At 32.8% G+C, this 19785-nt stretch overlaps 1 pseudogene; it reads left to right on the forward strand.

Annotated features, from left to right (window-relative positions):
- The first annotated feature begins 2253 nt into the window (after window positions 1–2253).
- Window positions 2254–18662, forward strand: LOC142540105 (alpha-aminoadipic semialdehyde synthase-like; annotated as a pseudogene).
- Window positions 18663–19785: the final 1123 nt, after the last annotated feature.

A 19785-nucleotide genomic window follows, 5' to 3' on the forward strand; every position in this document is an offset into this window, starting at 1 on the left:
GTCGAATTTTAAGCTTAAGAGGATTTTTTTAGAACACTGATATATACACACACAACACCACTCACAATCATGTGGTGCACAAATAATTAAACATAAGTTAGATATTAATAATTATTACTAAACAAACTTGATAGTACACACACACAAATTATTGAAATGGGAGGTAAGATATGGTGTAGGAGATGATTTAATTTAAAACGACCGAGCCAATACCAAATGCTGGGAATGCATTAAATTTTGCTTACGCACAATGTGTTTACAAGCACGTGCCTGTTGATCCCACATGATCCTTAATTAAACCTTCTATTTATAATTTTTTTGTGGAATCATTTTTAAATTTTCAAATTTGCTTTCGATTATATGTTTGGATGGATTTGAGTGGATTTAATTTCAAATCCACGTCTAAGTGGGGTGTATTCAATCCAGAGTTTTAATTACTTTTTCAAATGACAGACTTTTATGGATTTGATAGATTTTTATTGACTTTTATGGAATCTCACAAATTTATAAACAGATTTATGTGGATTTATATAGACTTTTTTGCAAGATTTTTATTAACTTTTACAGAATCTCATAGATTTATAAACATATTTATGTCGATTTATGTAGACTTTTTTGCAATATTATATAGACTTTTGTGAATTTTTTTTAAAGGATTTTATAATTTTTGTACTTGATTATACCATATTATTTTTTATTAATTTTTTTAAACCAATAATTAATTGACATATATAACATATTCAGTTTGAAATAATTTTTCAATATTTATACTAATAAATAAATTTACTTGTTTAAAAGTAAAATCATTTAATACTTACATGTGTATATATGTGGGTTTGTATGCATGTTTGTAAATTTTTAAAAATACATCAATTTATTAATCTGTAACCTTGTTTTTGAATTGATAAAATATATGTGAAAAGAATATTATTTATCATTGTTTTGATACAATTTTGTATAAAAATATCATAGCTTACATATTAATTGAAAATGCTAAAAAGAATTTAAAAAACCATGGTTGTTGCGAGACTATTCAATTATTAAAATTTTATTATTATTGAATATTAAATTAATTTATATAAATCATAAATTAAAAATCACAAAATCAATTATATAATTCAAAATTTCACATGATATTAAAATAAAAAATTATTAAATGAACAATCAGCCAAAAAACGAAAAAATTGAAAAGAAAGATGAAAATATATATAGAGACACATTTTGAAATTTGAGAGAGTGATAGAGATAGATGAGGGGAGAGAAGATAAGAAGAGATGTGATGTGAAGCGACAGATGGAGAAATAAATAGTTTGTATACGAGTTAAAAGTTTTAAAAATCCATCCAAATATTTGGGTTGAACCTAATACAATTTTTGACAATTTATAGTTGTACTTTATGCTTTAATGTTTGTATATTAATGAATTTCATGAAGTTATTAAAAGTTTATTGAAAATTTGAATACCTCTAGATTTTTACAGATTTTTAAAAAGTCAATGTTGAATACCACTTGACTTTTTAAAACTCTATGAAAGTCTATTTTTAATATCACTAAACTTCTGTAGAGTATGCAAAAGTCTTAATTGAGTTGTAATTCCTTAATTTTGGTCGTACCAAACAGTATCTAAATGTTATAAGATCTAACAGTCGTTTAATATATTTACAAATGTTGGAACCGGAGCTCAAGTAGTTCCAACCACATTGTTTGCAACCGCATCTTCAAGATTGTATCAAAGTTCAACTGGACCAGATTACTCTTGTACTACTAGTAGACATTATCTTATTTGGATCACCAATGAAAAAATATTATTTTTCATGCTAAGAGTATTAAATTTTATTGTGAATATCGGTAGTGTTGACTCGTCTCACAGATAAATATTCGTGAGACCGTCTCACAAGAGACCTACTCCTGAGAATAATGTTTAATCTCCTCTCTCATGTTATCAATTTTACATAACATTCCGTCACTATTTTTGACAAAACGAGTACGCCAACATATCATTGAATATAATATATATAATTAAAATTTTCAAAACAATTATAATTTAATTTTGATTTCATAAATCTGATATTTAAAATTTTATGTAAATCTCTAGTAGTTGATGTAAATATGAGAATTTTTTTTTAAAAAATACAATGTGTATCATATTGTGGAAATTCTTATACCAAATATTGCAATTTAAACCTAATACTAATAAACCGCGACAGTAAGTTTCCGTAACGGACACCTTGGTCACGTATGAAAATGTGTCGATTTTGTTACCATAATTAGGATAAAATCTGCGTTTCACGAGCAATTCAAATTTATTGAGAGACGCTCTTCTTCTTTCGATTAATATAAATTCTTCGGTGTCTGAGTTGTAGTCTTCTTGGCACAGGCATCTGCATTTGCGGAGGAATACACTCAAGATTCTTGAGGCAATACAAATTTGAAAAGAGGTTTTACTTTTCAAGAAAGGCGATTGAAACAAGAGGTTGGTTTTTCTTTTCTGGTTCTTGATCACGTCTGTCGATTTTGTCACCATAATTAGGATAAAATCTCAATTATTGCGTTTCACAAGCAATTCAAATTTATTGAGAGACGCTCTTCTTCCTTCGATCAATAAATTCTTCGGTGTTTGAGTTCTAGTCTTCTTGGCACAAGCATCTGCATCTGCGGAGGAATACACTCAAGATTCTTGAGGCAATACAAATTTGAAAAGAGGTTTTACTTTTCAAGAAAGGCGATAGAAACAAGAGGTTGGTTTTTCTTTTCTGGTTCTTGATCACGTCTTTTTTCTCTCTTTTTGTTTGAGTAGGGGGTTTAATAGCAATCTTCGAAACAAATCAAACCGATCAACCAACCCAATGTGGATTCTTGGGCCATATTTCTTTATCTTGGCTCCTTTTGGTTGATTTATTGAAATTTATTTTGGTTTCTGAAGTTTTTGAAGTCTAGCATTTATATGGCCAGCATTGATGGGTATGTAAAAGAATACTATATGGCCAGCACATAGTCAGGTATCTTTCCCATCAGAAGGCAAGTCTAGCATTTATATGGCCAGCACTGCGGCAAAAGTGGGACATCGAAATCATGCACCCTCAACAGGGGAACAAGTACGAATCTTGGGGATTTTTTTCTGAATGATAAAGACGAGATCCAATTCGATGAGTCTCAAGATGATTTGCTAGAGGTGGACAGTGTATCCTCGGAGACTGATAGTCAGGTATCTCTCCCATCAGAAGACTCTGTAACAGTTGACGAAGACATAGCAGCCATGGAGGGGATGTTCTCACCAGCAAAGAGGCAACCGATTATCACAGGTACACTTCCTTCGGAAAACGTGAAACTAATTGTGGGACAGGTACTTAACGGTATTCATTCTTCCATTCTAAAACACTCTTTCTCGTTGCATCTATATTACATTCATCATTTTCAGTCCATGGAGGGGATGTTCTCACCAGCAAAGAGGCAACCGATTATCACAGGTACACTTCCTTCGGAAAACGTGAAACCAATTGTGGGACAGGTACTTAACGGTATTCATTCTTCCATTCTAAAACACTCTTTCTCGTTGCATTCTATATTTCCGTCATCATTTTCACATACCCATCAATGCTGGCCATATAAATGCTAGACTTGCCTTCTCAACTTCATTCTTTTATATTGATCGAAAGGGAGTAACTTGCCAACCACTTAATTTGTTGCAAACCAAGTGATGTAACAGAGATGATCAGTTTCCGAGTAACCAACTCAACCGCAGGTACTTGGTTACTCTCGTTGAGCTCACAAAGTGATCTGGTCTGGATTAAGCGACGCGTATCTACAGTATCACAGCGACAGATATCTACAGTATGGCATGCCACTGTATTGTTGGTGGTTCACTTTATCCATTTTTTTTGTGAAAAACCCGTTATCCAATTTCAGTTTTTATTGATACAATATCTTCTTAAATCTCTACATAGCTAAATATGAGTCAAGTCCTACCATACTTTCTTTAAAAATCATCCTCTTCTTTGAGCAAATCTTACACTGGAATCTTTCTTGAGCATATGTATATCTTTCTTTAGTTTCGCTCTCTTCATGGAACATTATTTTTCAAACTGGTTCGACTCTACTGGGTAACTTAATTGCAAATATTTGTGTCATGGGCTTTTACCTTTTTTTCTCTTTCACATAGCTAATGTGGAGAAACTGAAGGAAAAATGGTAATCAGTAGAAGAATGTTTCTTTCCTAAGGATATAGGCTAATCAGGGAGAAATTGTGCAATCGTAAATTAAGGGATCATGAGTAGAATTAGCCTAGAAACAGGTCTATCGATTCTGTATAAATTAGACGGCTTAGTGTTGTGTAAAAAATAAGAAAACACATAATATTTCTCAGAAATATACTTACTCATTTCATGATATGGCTTCAATGATTTCTTTTGTGTTTCTTCTTGTGCGTTCAACAGCTAATTATATTTTTTACTCTCTCACATGGTGCACGAGAAATTTTTCAGCTTCTTCCCCACACTTTTGTGGATCCAACCAGGCTTCCTGAATTATTTGAGATGGTAATTTCTACGAATGTTCACTTCAGACAGCTTGGTTTTATTATGCAAATGTGTTTTCAGTTGCTGATATGAAGAGTTCTCATCTTAAATTCTTAACAACTCACTACTTCTAATTGCTTCTCTTCAGTGCACAAAATCAACTTGTCAGGAAATTAACTTTATTTTGATCAAACTAAACTAATATGTCCTAGGATTGGATGTCTTGATATGATCTTTTTATGTCAAAGCATCTGGTCTGTTTATATCAAATGTTCAAGGGCGACCCAGAGGGGACAAAAATGGTTTTTGTGACTCAAAATAAAATCTTTCTGCAGACATTCTTTTTTAATACTTCTACTGCTAGGAACTCTGCTAAACGCGACTTCTTAGGCTGGTCTCTTCAGGTGTTTATCAGTGATGAACTTACACAATGTTTGGAAATTTAGTTCTTGTATTTCATTGTGGAGCAAATTGTTCTGTACCACTATCTCATGCTTGAATGTGGTCAGTTTTTGTTTAGTTTTATTTTTGGTTTCATAAGGTCCATGCAGAGAGATCTAAATCCTAGTCACACTTTGATTGATTTACCTTAACCGTAGTATTTTGTTGTCCTCATTGTCTTCATGGTTTTGTTCTCAAAATTTCATAACTTCTTTCTTATATTAATATTTAATGTATTTCTTATAATCTGACTAAAATTTTTCGCTCTATTTTTTCCTTTTCAGCATTAAAGTTCTTCCTCTTTAGTTTGGATGTATTTCCATGTATTCTTATACTTAATAATGCTTATTCTCAATGTTAGGGCAGAGATCATACTCAAGTATAATGAACTTCAATCTGATGCCTTTCAATTGTGTTATAACCAATACGTCTTCATGTGGTCAGGCCAAGGAAGCGGGCAAGACCTCAAAGAGAGTATGTCAAGTATATGGTTGTGTTGCAACCTGTCAAGACATGGTGCAACCCAAAGATTCTTCAAAATTATTTGATAAGGTGAAGGATTAACCTTTCCATTCTTTTGTCAGGTTTTGTATTGGTAGGAAGATATTTTTGTTTGAGCAGCTATGGAACAGTGTTACATGTATGTGGATAATTTAAATTTTCAGATTGAGAAGAAATCTGATGTAATGATTTTATGGCTTCTGGGTTTTTTGTTGTAACCAATTAACCTATTTAAGTTATCAAAATAATCTCTTTCTGTTCCTCATTCTGATCATGGGTGAAGCCAAATAAATTTACATACTACCTTTGTTGTGTGATCATCAGGCTGACTACTATGCACATACGGAAAACAATCAACCTATTTTTCACGAAAAGATAGCCCCATTTGTTTTTTAGGAGCACATATTATTGAGTTTTATTTAGGTGCTGACCCCTCTGCGTGTTTATGAACGCCGTCTTGCTTGCTTGCTTGCTTGCTTTTAGGTATTTGATCTCATTGTTCCAAATTTCCAAATGTGCAGTCTATTTACCTTTGAAACATACAAAATATAACCTTTATGTTTAGTTTTTACCTCATTTTTATGACTCTTTATGGTGAGTTCATCAGTCATCACCACAGAAATTGGCAGTTCATGAGCATCATTGGCAACATGTGACTCTACTTATCTTAAATTTAATTGACGCACTTTTGGGCTATTGCATCCAGCAGCAATTTTGTATACATCAAACCATGTAAATCAATTATGCAATTTGTGGTGAATGAGTTCTGTGGACAGACTCATGGACTTCTTCATTACCAGTTCTTACTTCTCGCTTTGCTGCAAAATCTACCTTACCAATATCGTCACCTCACCAGAATTGATTTGTTTAATGTTTTGATTTATTTGTTACGTTCTTCTGGTCTGTTGCTTAATCTTGTCCTCCCATCATGTCACACGTAAAATCATGGTCTTAAGGCGGTCAAGGAAACTCTCTCTAGATCTCTTTTAATCTTGCTATAATTTGTTGAGGACATGAACCTTAAATGCTCTCCTCGTTTATTCAAACTGACCACCAGTCTTTTCATGCATTTTTTTTTTTTAAAAAAGTTTTAATGCAGTTTTAGAGGCTAGTCTTTGTTTAATGTTAATCTAATTTCAATACTGTTAGATGCGTAATTGAGCTATTTTCTTTGCTCTGGTAGTCAATTTTATGTATTGGGAAAAAAGGATACCCTCGATTGTTGACTACCGTGAAGCTGCAAGATCTGATGAGGAATGATTGCCCACTTGTTGGGATATCAGATAAGTTGTGATATAGGAGGTTCCATTGAATTTCTCAGCCAAACTACATTCATCGACTCACCTTTCTTTAGGTACTTCTGCATTTTCCGTATAAATATCAGAACTGAATCATCTAATCTTTTACTAATGGGCGACATAAATCAGCCATGTTAAATGGTTTCCTTCTTGCCAGATATTTAGGGAACTAAAGTTCTACCACATTTTTAATAGGATGGTTTTTTCCCGCATCACCATCACAAGATGCAATGATGAAATTTCTTTTAGTTCTTTCAGCTATCTTTTTATAATTGGTAAAAAATGTTTTTTTAGATATGATCCTGTCAATAATTGTTACCTTCGTGACATGGAAGGTAGTGGCGTGATCTGCTCAGCTGTGGACATTCTTCCGACTGAGTTTGCAAGAGAGGTAAGTGGTATACGATATTTTTGATATGTCAATGTCATGTGCGAGTATTAATCTTTGATGGAAAGAATATGATGTGTAACATTGGTTTCTAATCATTTTCAAGTTTTTTTATTTCAATAAAGGCTTCCCAACACTTTGGCGATATTTTATCTGAATTTGTTGAGGTCATGGCTTCTTCAAAATATCTTGAAGAGTTGCCTATGCACTTAAGGAGAGCTTGTATAGTCCATGGTGGATCACTTACTTCTATATGTGAATACATACCTAGAATTCGTAACTCTAATCTTGAGTAAGTTATATACACCATCTTTCATTAATTTGTTTATTTACCTCAATGTGCTAATCTCGGCTTGAATTTTTAATGAATGGTCTAAACTTGAAAGAAATCTTAAGAGCGCAGCAAAATTAAAAAAAAAATCTGGTCTTTTCTTGAGTTTGCTGTCATGTTAAGAGCACGTTGAGTATGAAAATCCAGTCAAATTCCATCATTTCTCCAGTTCATCTTGAATCTTACTTACTGGTTATTTTTGCCAATGAAACAATTAGCTATTTTGTTGGTCCGATAATTAATGATTTTTCATATTTTTTTGAAAGAAAAATTAAGAGCGTAGCAAAATAAAAAAAAAAATCTGGTCTTTTCTTGAGTTTACTGTCTCTTTAAGAGCACATTGAGTATGAAAATCCAGTCAAACTCAGTCATTTCTCCAGTTCATCTTGGGTCATACTTATTGGCTATTTTTGCCAGTGAAAGAATTAGCTATTTTGTTGGTCCGAGAATTAATGATTTTTGACATTTTTTTGTTTGATGATTAATTAGATTTTTGGTTAGAATCCACCTTACTTGACTGAAATCACATCATTCAAGATGGTAATCCATTTTTGTCTCTAACATTCAGCTTTTTTGGTTTTTCCTTTTTCCTGTGACGGGGATCCATCAAGAAATCTACCAAATATCCAATTCGAAAAGATGAAGCTTACTGCATTGGTAATTTTCTTTATTTCGGCATTGCCTGAATTTACCAGTAAAGACAGGTTCATTCTTTAAGTTGTGATTTACTTTAAATTACCAACACTGCTGCTCACATGATTCTGTAGATTTCTTTGAGTGACCATTTGTTCGATGCATTCCTAATAAATGAAGCTTTGGATGTAATTGAAGCAGCCAGGTGTCTCTTTCAAATTGGTGAAATTTGATGTAGGTCAGAGCACAAAGGCTGTGTCTTACTCAGAACTTGAAGTAAGTAATGCCTTGAGTAAATCATATTCCTGGATAAGGGAAGTTTGTGTGAATTGCTCACATCAAGGATTCTGTATACCAGTACTAGTCTTTCCATTTATATCATTCTCTTGTTCTTTGTGTATTTAAGTAGTAATAATAGTGGTGGAAGTAAATATCATAATACCCTGGAAGTAAATATCATAAAATGACGTATGCCTTTTTATCCAAATGCAGTTGTTCAGTTTGCTTATTGTTGATAATTATTTACTTTTCTAAACAGATTAGAGCAGATGATAAAGTGCTTCTAGATGAAGTCATTGATTCTTTGGCTTCCTTGCTAATCCAAGTAAGAGTCATGTTGACTGCATAAACAATGTTGTGACCCCTAAGGTTGAGAAATGCAAAGAGATGAATCTAGAGAAGGACATGATATAAAAACTGAAGCTGTCATCCTGATATTAGGTGCTGAGTTTGTCGACCAGCTGCAGAATTTCTAACGTCAGTTGGTAGCAGTTCATTAGATAAGTGGTTAAAATCACGTATCGCAGATGATTTTCAAGAGAATGCCTGTGTTAAAGTTATCGTGGCGTCTCTTTTCCTTGAAGATGCACAAGAGGTTAACCGGACATTCAAACTTTTCAATTGTCCTTATGTTGTGTCTCTACCTAAAAATGATTATGGGTAATTTAAACAAAAAAAACTAGCACATTTACATGGATTCCAGATAGCTGAGGGAATTCCAAATTCAACAGCAGTTCAGCTCGATGCCTTGAATCACGAGAGTCTCTGTAATTACATTTCTCTGGTAAACCTTCTGCACCATTTGCTTGCAATAAAGCAGACCATTTTTTCCCCTTGAAGATAGTCCAGACACTGAGGATATAGATGATGGAGTTAAGATGTTTCTTGGCAACTGCTAACCTTGGACTTTAAGATGCTATTACCATGATACACCTATTTTCTCCCTTTCTTAGTGGTTTTTGAAACTTGTAAAAGGTTGGTAAAACATCATGATTTTGTTTAGCGTACTTGAGTGCCAGTTTGGGTTTTTGAAACTTGTAAATGGTTGGTAAAACATCATGATTTTGTTTAGCGTACTTGAATGCCAGTTTGGGTTTTAATTAGAATATTAATGAGTTACAGCTTCATGGTTATATGCAGGTTGATGTTGTCATCAGTTTACTGCCTGCCAGTTTTCACAGCAACGTAGCTAGTGCATGTCTTCAGGTATAGATGCTACTTTCATCGACACAATTAGAAAGATATACCGCTACACATGAGAGGAACCTGGCACTGTAATAGGGGTCAAGATTGGTTTGCATGTTTATGGCTGGTTTAGGCAATTGAATTATGGTCTTCAAAAGTTGATTGATTAAAAGTTGTTCCTGAAGTTTCTGTTTTCCAAATAACTGTGATAATCTATATCAGAGATTTATGAACAACTTCTTAAACATCCTCAATAATCTAAATCATCTTAAAAACCATGACGTGGGAGTAGTGGAAGGATTAATGCAAAAGAAAAGGGTAAAAAGGGTAAATCAGTATTCGGTTTGTAGATACAACAAAATCAAATAATCTCTCCCCCAAATGGGACATAAAGTCATATAGAAAATTTTCATAGAAAAATACGGTGTTATAACTGGTAAACCTCATGCAGCGTACTAGTTCCTCGCTGAAATTAACGAAAAATCATGTATTACAATATTCATATTTTTTATGATATGATGCACTATGGATTTTACATGATCAATTATTTTCTCTAAAAAGACAAACCTGCATGTGATGCGTGTACATGAATCTCTGCAGATTCAGCAAAAATGCCTAGTCAAAGAGAGCTCCAGTGATAAATAATTTTTTGGATCCAACTTCCAGTGCCTCACTTTGTTTCTTTTTATTTCCATCAACCTCACACATTTTTAAATGTTTTTAAATGTATAATATAATTCCATCCTCCCTTTTCAGCTAGGAAACATCTTGTCACTGCTAGCTATGTTGATGATTTCGTGTTCAAATCTCCAGTGTTTCATTTTGCTATTTGATATTCTACCTTGCTCATGTAATGTGAAGTCATACGTCCTTTTTCAGCGTAGGAAACATCTTGTCACTGCTAGCTATGTTGACGATTCCATGTCCAAGCTTGATGAAATGGCTAAAAGTTCTGGTGTTACTTTTCTATGTGAGATGGGCTTCATGCTGGAATTGGTGACTCTTTTTGGCAGTGGACGGTAGTAATAAGCTGTCATCAATCTAAATTTTTTCTTGTTATCATAAATCACATTGCTTCGTCGTACAGACCACATGATAGCAATGAAGATGATCAATCAAGCACATGTACGAGGGGGGAGATAAAGTCTTTCACTTCTTACTGTGATGGTCTTCCATCTCCAGATGCTGCTAATAATCCAATGGGTTACAAATTTAGGTATACTTTTACATCTAATTTTAACTTTTTGGAAACACTACATGGCAAGAAATAGGTTGTTACCCTGTGCAATTGACCTAAAATCTGCAATACCTGAATGACATGTGTCAATTTACTTCCAATCACCAAGGCCTTTGGGCAGCGGATAAATATAATGTAAAGCCTATTTTTGACCATGCTATTTTCAGTTGGAGTCCAGCAGGAGCAATCCGATCTGGACACAATCCAGCCACGTACAAACATCATGGAGAAATAAAGCATGTTGATGGTGAGTTCACACTAGAATGATACTACAACCCTCTTGCTACTTACTGACAAAAGAATTAAGGTTGCACTTAGATTGAAGAATTTGAAGTTGTGAATTTTAAATCTATGATTGTTTGGATGAATATATGTTGGTGGATTTCAAATCTATACATTGCTAATCCATGCTGATATAATGGTAATTATGATAGATTTAAAATACATCCCAGATATGTCTTTCAAATCCTTATTTCCAAATCAATTCCCTTCATTCAAGTGCAACCTAAGCGATTTAGATCATCTAAAATTAGTTAGCTGTTGAATATATTTGTTTGCACTATACATTCATACATGATTCTGGTGTAAAATATTTTTAACTTTTATTTTTTGTTAGTTTCAACCATTCGTTTCACAAGTTTCTTTTTTGTTGAATCTCTCTCCTTTATTTTTATAACTAGGTAGGTGCACGTGCGATGCACGTGGAGATATATGTTTCAATAATTGTGCAATAAATATTATAGAGTAAGCAATTCATTGACAAAAGTTTTCGAACTAAGCAATAGAGAGATAAATCTATATAATAATAAGACATCGTGTCTATATAAGATATAGTACGATAATAATTTTCAGTTGAGGTTGCAAACAACAAAACAAAGGATTACACAATGTACTATGATCGTAGCAAACAACCTACGCAAAGCAATAGGCATGTGAAAACTTGCTGCCTCATTTAAACACTCAAAATTACTCTTATCACTTTCTAATAGCCCCCTACGTTGTGCTGCTTCCTTGAAAGTAAAACAAAATATTCCACTAACAGTGAGCAAATCAGAGTAGGACTTAGGGCCTCGAACATGAAGAAGTAATAAACGATGATAATACCTCTTACCTTCTGCCGGATTTGCCGAGTTAACACGTCCGATAACCTGTCTTTGTTTCGTTGGTTTCCAAGTTCTAGTTGGTCGATCCCAAACAAAATGCTCTGGGAATTCAGAATATAATAACTTTGTTGCTTCCACAATGTGCGAACAAGTCTTAAAAAATTCAGTCAACATAGTTTTGGAGACACATTCGGATGCAGACACATTGCCCAAGTTCTGGTAATTTGAGAAGGCGATCATGTGCTTGTCCAGTAAATGTAGATGCAAATTGATAACTGCATGAGAGATTTCATTCAGATCAAATTCAAAAATGCGCCACACTGATTCTGGAGTAGACACGCAGCGAGCATCCTGAAATGCTCGTATTTCATCTACAAATGAGTTAGAACTATGTGGTGATAAATGAACACTTATTTTGTCATGGCCCTTGTAAATATATTTGTATAAATATTTTACAGCCGTTAGCCCAGAACAAATTTCAACATTGATATGACAATCATAGCGATAGAGTAGATGAGGATTATAAGGAACAACCCATTGAGAATTCATTGTACAATTCCGAACCTCAACAGAGCGACCATCGTTTCTCCTCCTGTACATATATAGGGTAACCATCATATCGTTGAATAGAATGTTCTAAAAAAGGGCGAGGATAATGGTTTTTGCATTTTCCATTAACCATAAATGGGCATTTTAAATTTAACGTGCCACAAGGTCCATGCATCATATGTCGTGAGACCAAACCAAACAATCGAGGAAAAACATCTTTATCTGGAAGCTCAGCAACAACGTAAGAGTCGAACCTTTCAGGCGAGTTAATCTTATAATTAGATTGCAGGATAATAATCATATGACAATAAGGTAGACCTTGTTTCTGGAACTCGATAACATAAACATAAGCAACAACATGGCCAAATATATAGACTTTTTTAAGAATTTGATCCATTAGATCAAGTAATTTTGCACGAAACACTCGAGAGACCAAATCTGGACGATCACGAGCAAGTTGACCTTCAAATAAATTTTCTCGAATCTCTTTTCCAATCCGGATTGCAAGTCATCGTAATAAATAAGTCAGGTTTTCCAAATTTCTGAACCAATGCAATTGCATCAAGATATCGACGTCGCATATCTCTTTGACCTTCTATGAAAGATGCTGGTAAAACAACACGTTGCTCGACCTCACTCCCACGTGATTCACCATTGGCTACACTGTCAACCACACCCCGGTACAAGTCCGGACCTTATCTTACTTTGTTGCCTTCTGTAGTAATCTAATCTCATTGTTTCTAGTTTAATGTACATATCAACAACAAATTGCTGCAATAATCGACCACCATACAAGATTAACGAAGTGTTGCTACCATGAATTTGCAATCTGTAACAATAGTACTCCCTACAAGAAATCATCCTATCATTTTTTTCACGAACAACTGCATGAAACAAATAAAATACACACAAATTAGTTGCATGACAAAAATATAAATATATGCAGCCGACCATTATCTTGTTTGTTTGGGGAAAATTGCAAGAAATAATTACTAAAATTGAGTATGAGGTAAAAGATTAAAAACGCACCACGACTTTCATCAGCAATAATACGATCGAAGGAATTAACATCTGCAAGTGGTAGCACACTCTCATGCACGTCAACATGGGCATACCCATTTTTTACCTTCAGAATATTCTGCTGCCACCCATTGTCCCCATACGGAAAAAAAACGGATATTGCAAGGAATCATAATAACCATAATAATGTTGTATTTGATGGGCTTGACCATCACGACCACAAGCAACTATGTCCCTGTTCTGTGGAATGTTAGCATCATCATTGCCTTCGACCCAAATAGCCGCAACTTGATCAGCGGATGGGCTGTCATAACATCTCTGGTCAACGGGAACATTTTTGGAAATATGCAATCTTAAGTTTATGATTGAAGAATATTGATTTATCCTCTTTAGAAGTTGTGCATAAGGGCTTACTTTCATTATGTCCATCAGCAAAACCATGAGTTCTCTGTCAACATAAGTGTCTGGGAAAACGGACATCCTATTTTCCAACTCATTATCGTTGTCCCAAAAATAAAGTTGGAAATACCTTGCACCATCCGAATTAGCTATAAGTGGTGGCAATGAATGGAAAATCTAGCCAGGCGCACGAAATGTGTATACCCCACGTTGAAGAGAAGCCAATTCCTTGTCAAGCCTAACCCCAAATGAAGTGAAAGAAAAAACATTGTTGTACAATCGTACTTTACGGCGGGATAAAATAGCCAAGGGAGACGATGGGTCCTTGAATAATTCCAGCAATGCAATCTGAGTAATAGGATATGCCAATCTAATCTTACCACATGCGCAACAAGAAGATGGAGCTTCACAAAGGAATCTATGTGCGCCACAAAATTGACATGAAGGAACCATTGGCAAGACACTGATACCAGGCAATATCTCCTTCATTGTCTGAATTTTAAAAAGAAATGCAATTGGGGAAAAAAAACCCACGTATTTCAGGTGCGAAAAAATGAACATAGAAAAACCGAGAAAAAAAATCCAAGTAAAATAAAGGCACGATGAAAACAACAACATATTACTTACAAATAGGAGAACACGCCAGAGGAACGGACACAATATGTGCTGTATGATGGAATTATATCATTGAACGACAGCAGCACATGCGATAAAAAAATATAAACAGATCAAAGGGGGAAAAACAATCTAATCGATGCAAATAAACATGGTGAAAATAACAAAGCAGCTAACCGTTCGAAGTAGATAAATCGGCACCACCAACACACAGAAATTGAGCAGCGCCGCTGCCAAATTAAAATGATTACATGAAACTCTTTAAGATAACACACATAGCTAAGAGGGAAAATAACGTTAAGAGAACACATAGAAAATACAGGAACTCGAAAGATGCAAAGGGGCATCAACAAAGCAAGCAGGAGAGAAATGAAGAGAGCGAAACACATACCCTGAGACAAATCCCGAGATGGCAGCCGGCCGTCTACTCTGCGCCATGACAATTAGAAGAAGTAAAACCAAAATAACATAGAGAAATTGAGGATCATAGCGACATAAACAAATTGCAAGCGATAGAAATCGGTGAGTTTACTGGAAGGTGGATGAAATAACCCATCAACAGTAATGACCATGGTGAAGCAGTAATAGGAAAGGAAGAAACGTAGGAATAAAATAAATAAGAAGGAAATAAATGGGCCCATATATCTATCAAATGGTAGTAAGCAGCGAAAAAATTAATCTTCCATGAAGCCAAATTGCAAAATCTAGAAATATAAGGGTACATAGGGGAAAACACAATTGAAAGTGACATATATGTATGTTAAATGTTAGAAATCTTTTATCATATTTCAATATCTATATAATATATGATTTTATTATTTCATATTTAAAAATAAACTTGTTAAAAAATTTACTAAGAAATATAAATAAATAATTTTTCTGACATAAAATTTAAAAAAGAAATAGGAATGTGTATTAATGTCCAAATCCATTTAAGATGGAAAATGAATTACAAAAAGTTTTTTAAAAAACATATTAATTTAATTTGCTAACTTAAATTAACAAGAAAATTTAAATAAATAATTTTTTTGGCATAAAAGTTAGGGAAGAAAGAGGAATGTGTATTAATGTCCAAATTCATTTAAGATGGATAACTAATTACAAAAAAATCTTTAAGATGACCTATTAATTTATTTGTTCATATTTAAAAATAAACTTGTTAAAAAATTTACTAAGAAATATAAATAAATAATTTTTCTGGCATAAAATTTAAAAAAGAAATAGGAATGTGTATTAATGTCTAAATCCATTTAAGATGGACAATGAATTACAAAAAACTTTTAAAAACACCTATTAATTTAATTTGCTAACTTAAATTAACAAGAAAATTTAAATAAATAATTTTTTTGGCATAAAAGTTAGGGAAGAAAGATGAATGTGTATTAATGTCCAAATTCATTTAAGATAGACAATGAATTAAAAAAAAAAACCTTTAAGATAACCTATTAATTTATTTGCTAACTTATATTAAATAAATGAACAAGGACATATAAGGAAATTCACAAATGAAAGTGATATATTTATATGTATGTTAGATTTTAAAAAGAAATGCAATTGGGGAAAAAAAACCCACGTATTTCAGGTGCGAAAAAATGAACATAGAAAAGTGAGAAAAAAAATCCAAGTAAAATAAAGGCACGATGAAAACAACAACATATTACTTACAAATAGGAGAAGCACGCCAGAGGAACGGACACAATATGTGTTGTATGATGGAATTATATCATTGAACGACAGCAGCAAATGCGATAAAAAAATATAAACAGATCAAAGGGGGAAAAACAATCCAATCGATGCAAATAAACATGGTGAAAATAACAAAGCAGCTAACCGTTGGAAGTAGATAAATCGGCACCACCAACACACAGAAATTGAGCAGCGCCGCTGCCAAATTAAAATGATTACACGAAACTCTTTAAGATAACACACATGGGCTAAGAGGGAAAATAACGTTAAGAGAACACATAGAAAATACAGGAACTCGAAAGATGCAAAGGGGCATCAACAAAGCAAGCAGGAGAGAAATGAAGAGAGCGAAACACATACCCTGAGACAAATCCCGAGATGGCAGCCGGCCGTCTACTCTGCGCCATGACAATTTAGAAGAAGTAAAACCAAAATAACATAGAGAAATTGAGGATCATAGCGACATAAACAAATTGCAGGCGATAGAAATCGGTGAGTTTACTGGAAGGTGGATGAAATAACCCATCAACAGTAATGACCATGGTGAAGCAGTAATAGGAAAGGAAGAAACGTAGGAATAAAATAAATAAGAAAGAAATAAATGGGCCCATATATCTATCAAATGGTAGTAAGCAGCGAAAAAATTAATCTTCCATGAAGCCAAATTGCAAAATCTAGAAATATAAGGGTACATAGGGGAAAACACAATTGAAAGTGACATATATGTATGTTAAATTTTAGAAATCTTTTATCATATTTCAATATCTATATAATATATGATTTTATTATTTCATATTTAAAAATAAACTTGTTAAAAAATTTACTAAGAAATGTAAATAAATAATTTTTCTGACATAAAATTTAAAAAAGAAATAGGAATGTGTATTAATGTCCAAATCCATTTAAGATGGAAAATGAATTACAAAAAGTTTTTTAAAAAACCTATTAATTTAATTTGCTAAATTAAATTAACAAGAAAATTTAAATAAATAATTTTGTTGGCATAAAAGTTAGGGAAGAAAGAGGAATGTGTATTAATGTCCAAATTCATTTAAGATGGATAACTAATTACAAAAAAATCTTTAAGATAACCTATTAATTTATTTGTTCATATTTAAAAATAAACTTGTTAAAAAATTTACTAAGAAATATAAATAAATAATTTTTCTGGCATAAAATTTAAAAAAGAAATAGGAATGTGTATTAATGTCTAAATCCATTTAAGATGGACAATGAATTACAAAAAACTTTTAAAAACACCTATTAATTTAATTTGCTAACTTAAATTAACAAGAAAATTTAAATAAATAATTTTTTTGGCATAAAAGTTAGAGAAGAAAGATGAATGTGTATTAATGTCCAAATTCATTTAAGATAGACAATGAATTACAAAAAAAAACCTTTAAGATAACCTATTAATTTATTTGCTAACTTATATTAAATAAATGAACAATGACATAAAAGGAAATTCACAAATGAAAGTGATATATTTATATGTATGTTAGATTTGTAAAAATGAGTTCTTCCATTCAATACAGCATTACATGGTCCACAATAATTTTTTCTTGTTTTACAGAATTTATCTAAATCTACCCCAAACCAGTTATTCGCCCGTTTATGATGGTAGTCCATGACTCCACGCATGCAGAGGACAACCTCTACGATTCAGCTACAGAGCTTAGAATACCAGGTTTTTCAGCATTTGCGTTGGAATGCCTTCAAACCGGAACTCCTTGGTTTATGGAGAACCTTATGAAGGCATGATGGTGTTTTGTTCTTCATATTCAATTTCACAGCATTGGTGGTTAAGTTAACAGCATATCTTGACATCATTTTCAGTAATGAAATAGAACCAAAAAAATCACGTTATTTGAATTGCCCGACAAACTCAAATTGCCACTCAATAGCCAAAATTGAGAAGTGGAAGACTTACCAGCCATTTCCCCTGCCTTCCTAATTTGAGTTGAGATTGTGGGTTTATGCCTTGGTATAGGTATTGGAGAAATAATGGGGACACTAGCAAGAATGGGCTTATTTTCTACCGAAGCAACCCCCATATTAGAAAATGAGATTAGACCCACTTACAGAAGCTTTATGCTGGAACTTCTTAATATTTTGGCTGAAATAAAAGTAGGCGCGAAAGAGATTGAAGAGAGGATCATGGCTTTAGGTCTTTGCAAAGAAAGAGACAGCATTGAAGACAGCTAAAACTATTGTGCAAGTCTTGTCCCATATATGTCATCAGAGAGGTTGTATACTATTTACAGATATGTGATGCTGGCTCTAAAATAGGCTTTCTGATATATACTTTGGCCTTTCTTTTTACACCTTAGATGGTCTCTATATGTGAATGATTTTTGTTTTAACATAGATTTCTTGGATTCCTTGAGGGGGCTGAAATACCCATTTTCTGCAAATGTGCATTTGACTTCACCTGCCTCCGCATGGAAGAAAGGTTGACATATTCAGGCACAGAACAGGTAATTTGAAGAACGTGATTCATTGAATAGATTTGTAAGTTTGTAGCTGAAAATTATATCATACTATCACTACGGTATGTCAACAAGTACATGATAATCGAGAATATATAAAATCTGGTTGTTTATTTAATCTCGAGGCTTATGATATATCTAAATAATCCAACAACAATGATAAGATCATTGTCACTGTATTACGATTATAAATCTCATCGTTCAAAAATTAATATTTAGTGTATTTAATTTACAATATTAACATCAAATACACCCTAATCAATTAACTTCAATTAATATGTTATATTACAACATTCATTAAACTACGATAACTTCATATCAACTAGTAGTATGTATTTCATAGCTCCGAATATATAATCAGAATTAATAACAAATCACCAGTTTCAATTCAACGATTAAGATTTCGAATTATAATAAATTGAGAATAATTCAAAATAACATTAATATAATATTTTTTTCTTCGTTAAAATCATATATTCTCCAACAATATTCAATTTCGGTATGATTTAACAATTTATCAGATTTATTCCAGAAACAGACGAATTTAAAATATTACAAAAAAAAAAATTATACATCAAATCGCAAATCTCGTGTCAACAATCACAGAACTGAAGTCAATTCGTCGATTGGATAAATCGATAAATCGCAAAATCAAAAAGAAAATCGACAAACTGGTTTTTCTCGATTTCTTTCTTTTTGGTTGGTTGCTATTGTCGAGGAGGATGAAATGAAATCCTCCGACATATTTTTTAAAAATATTTAATCGTATTATATTATTAATACAATACAATATAATATATTTAATATTTTCAACATGATTAAATACGGAAAGTGGGATTAATCTGACGCGACATGATTAAATTAAAGTAACATAATTACGCCACAATAATTAAATTTGATTAAGAAAATTAAAGAAATTAAAAACAAAAAAAAAATAATAATACTCTAACCAGGGTCAATATTAGACATCCATGAATTTCACGCCTCACAAAATATATTATAAAATCAAATGATTATTAATTAAAATAAACCTAATGGGAATCAAATCTGATATTGGACTCACGTGAAATGGCATTAATCTAGCTATTTGGCTTTTGTTTGTTTTCCGACTTTAA

Source organism: Primulina tabacum, chromosome 3 (genome assembly GCF_025594145.1).
Source record: "Primulina tabacum isolate GXHZ01 chromosome 3, ASM2559414v2, whole genome shotgun sequence".
Taxonomy (NCBI): domain Eukaryota; kingdom Viridiplantae; phylum Streptophyta; class Magnoliopsida; order Lamiales; family Gesneriaceae; genus Primulina; species Primulina tabacum.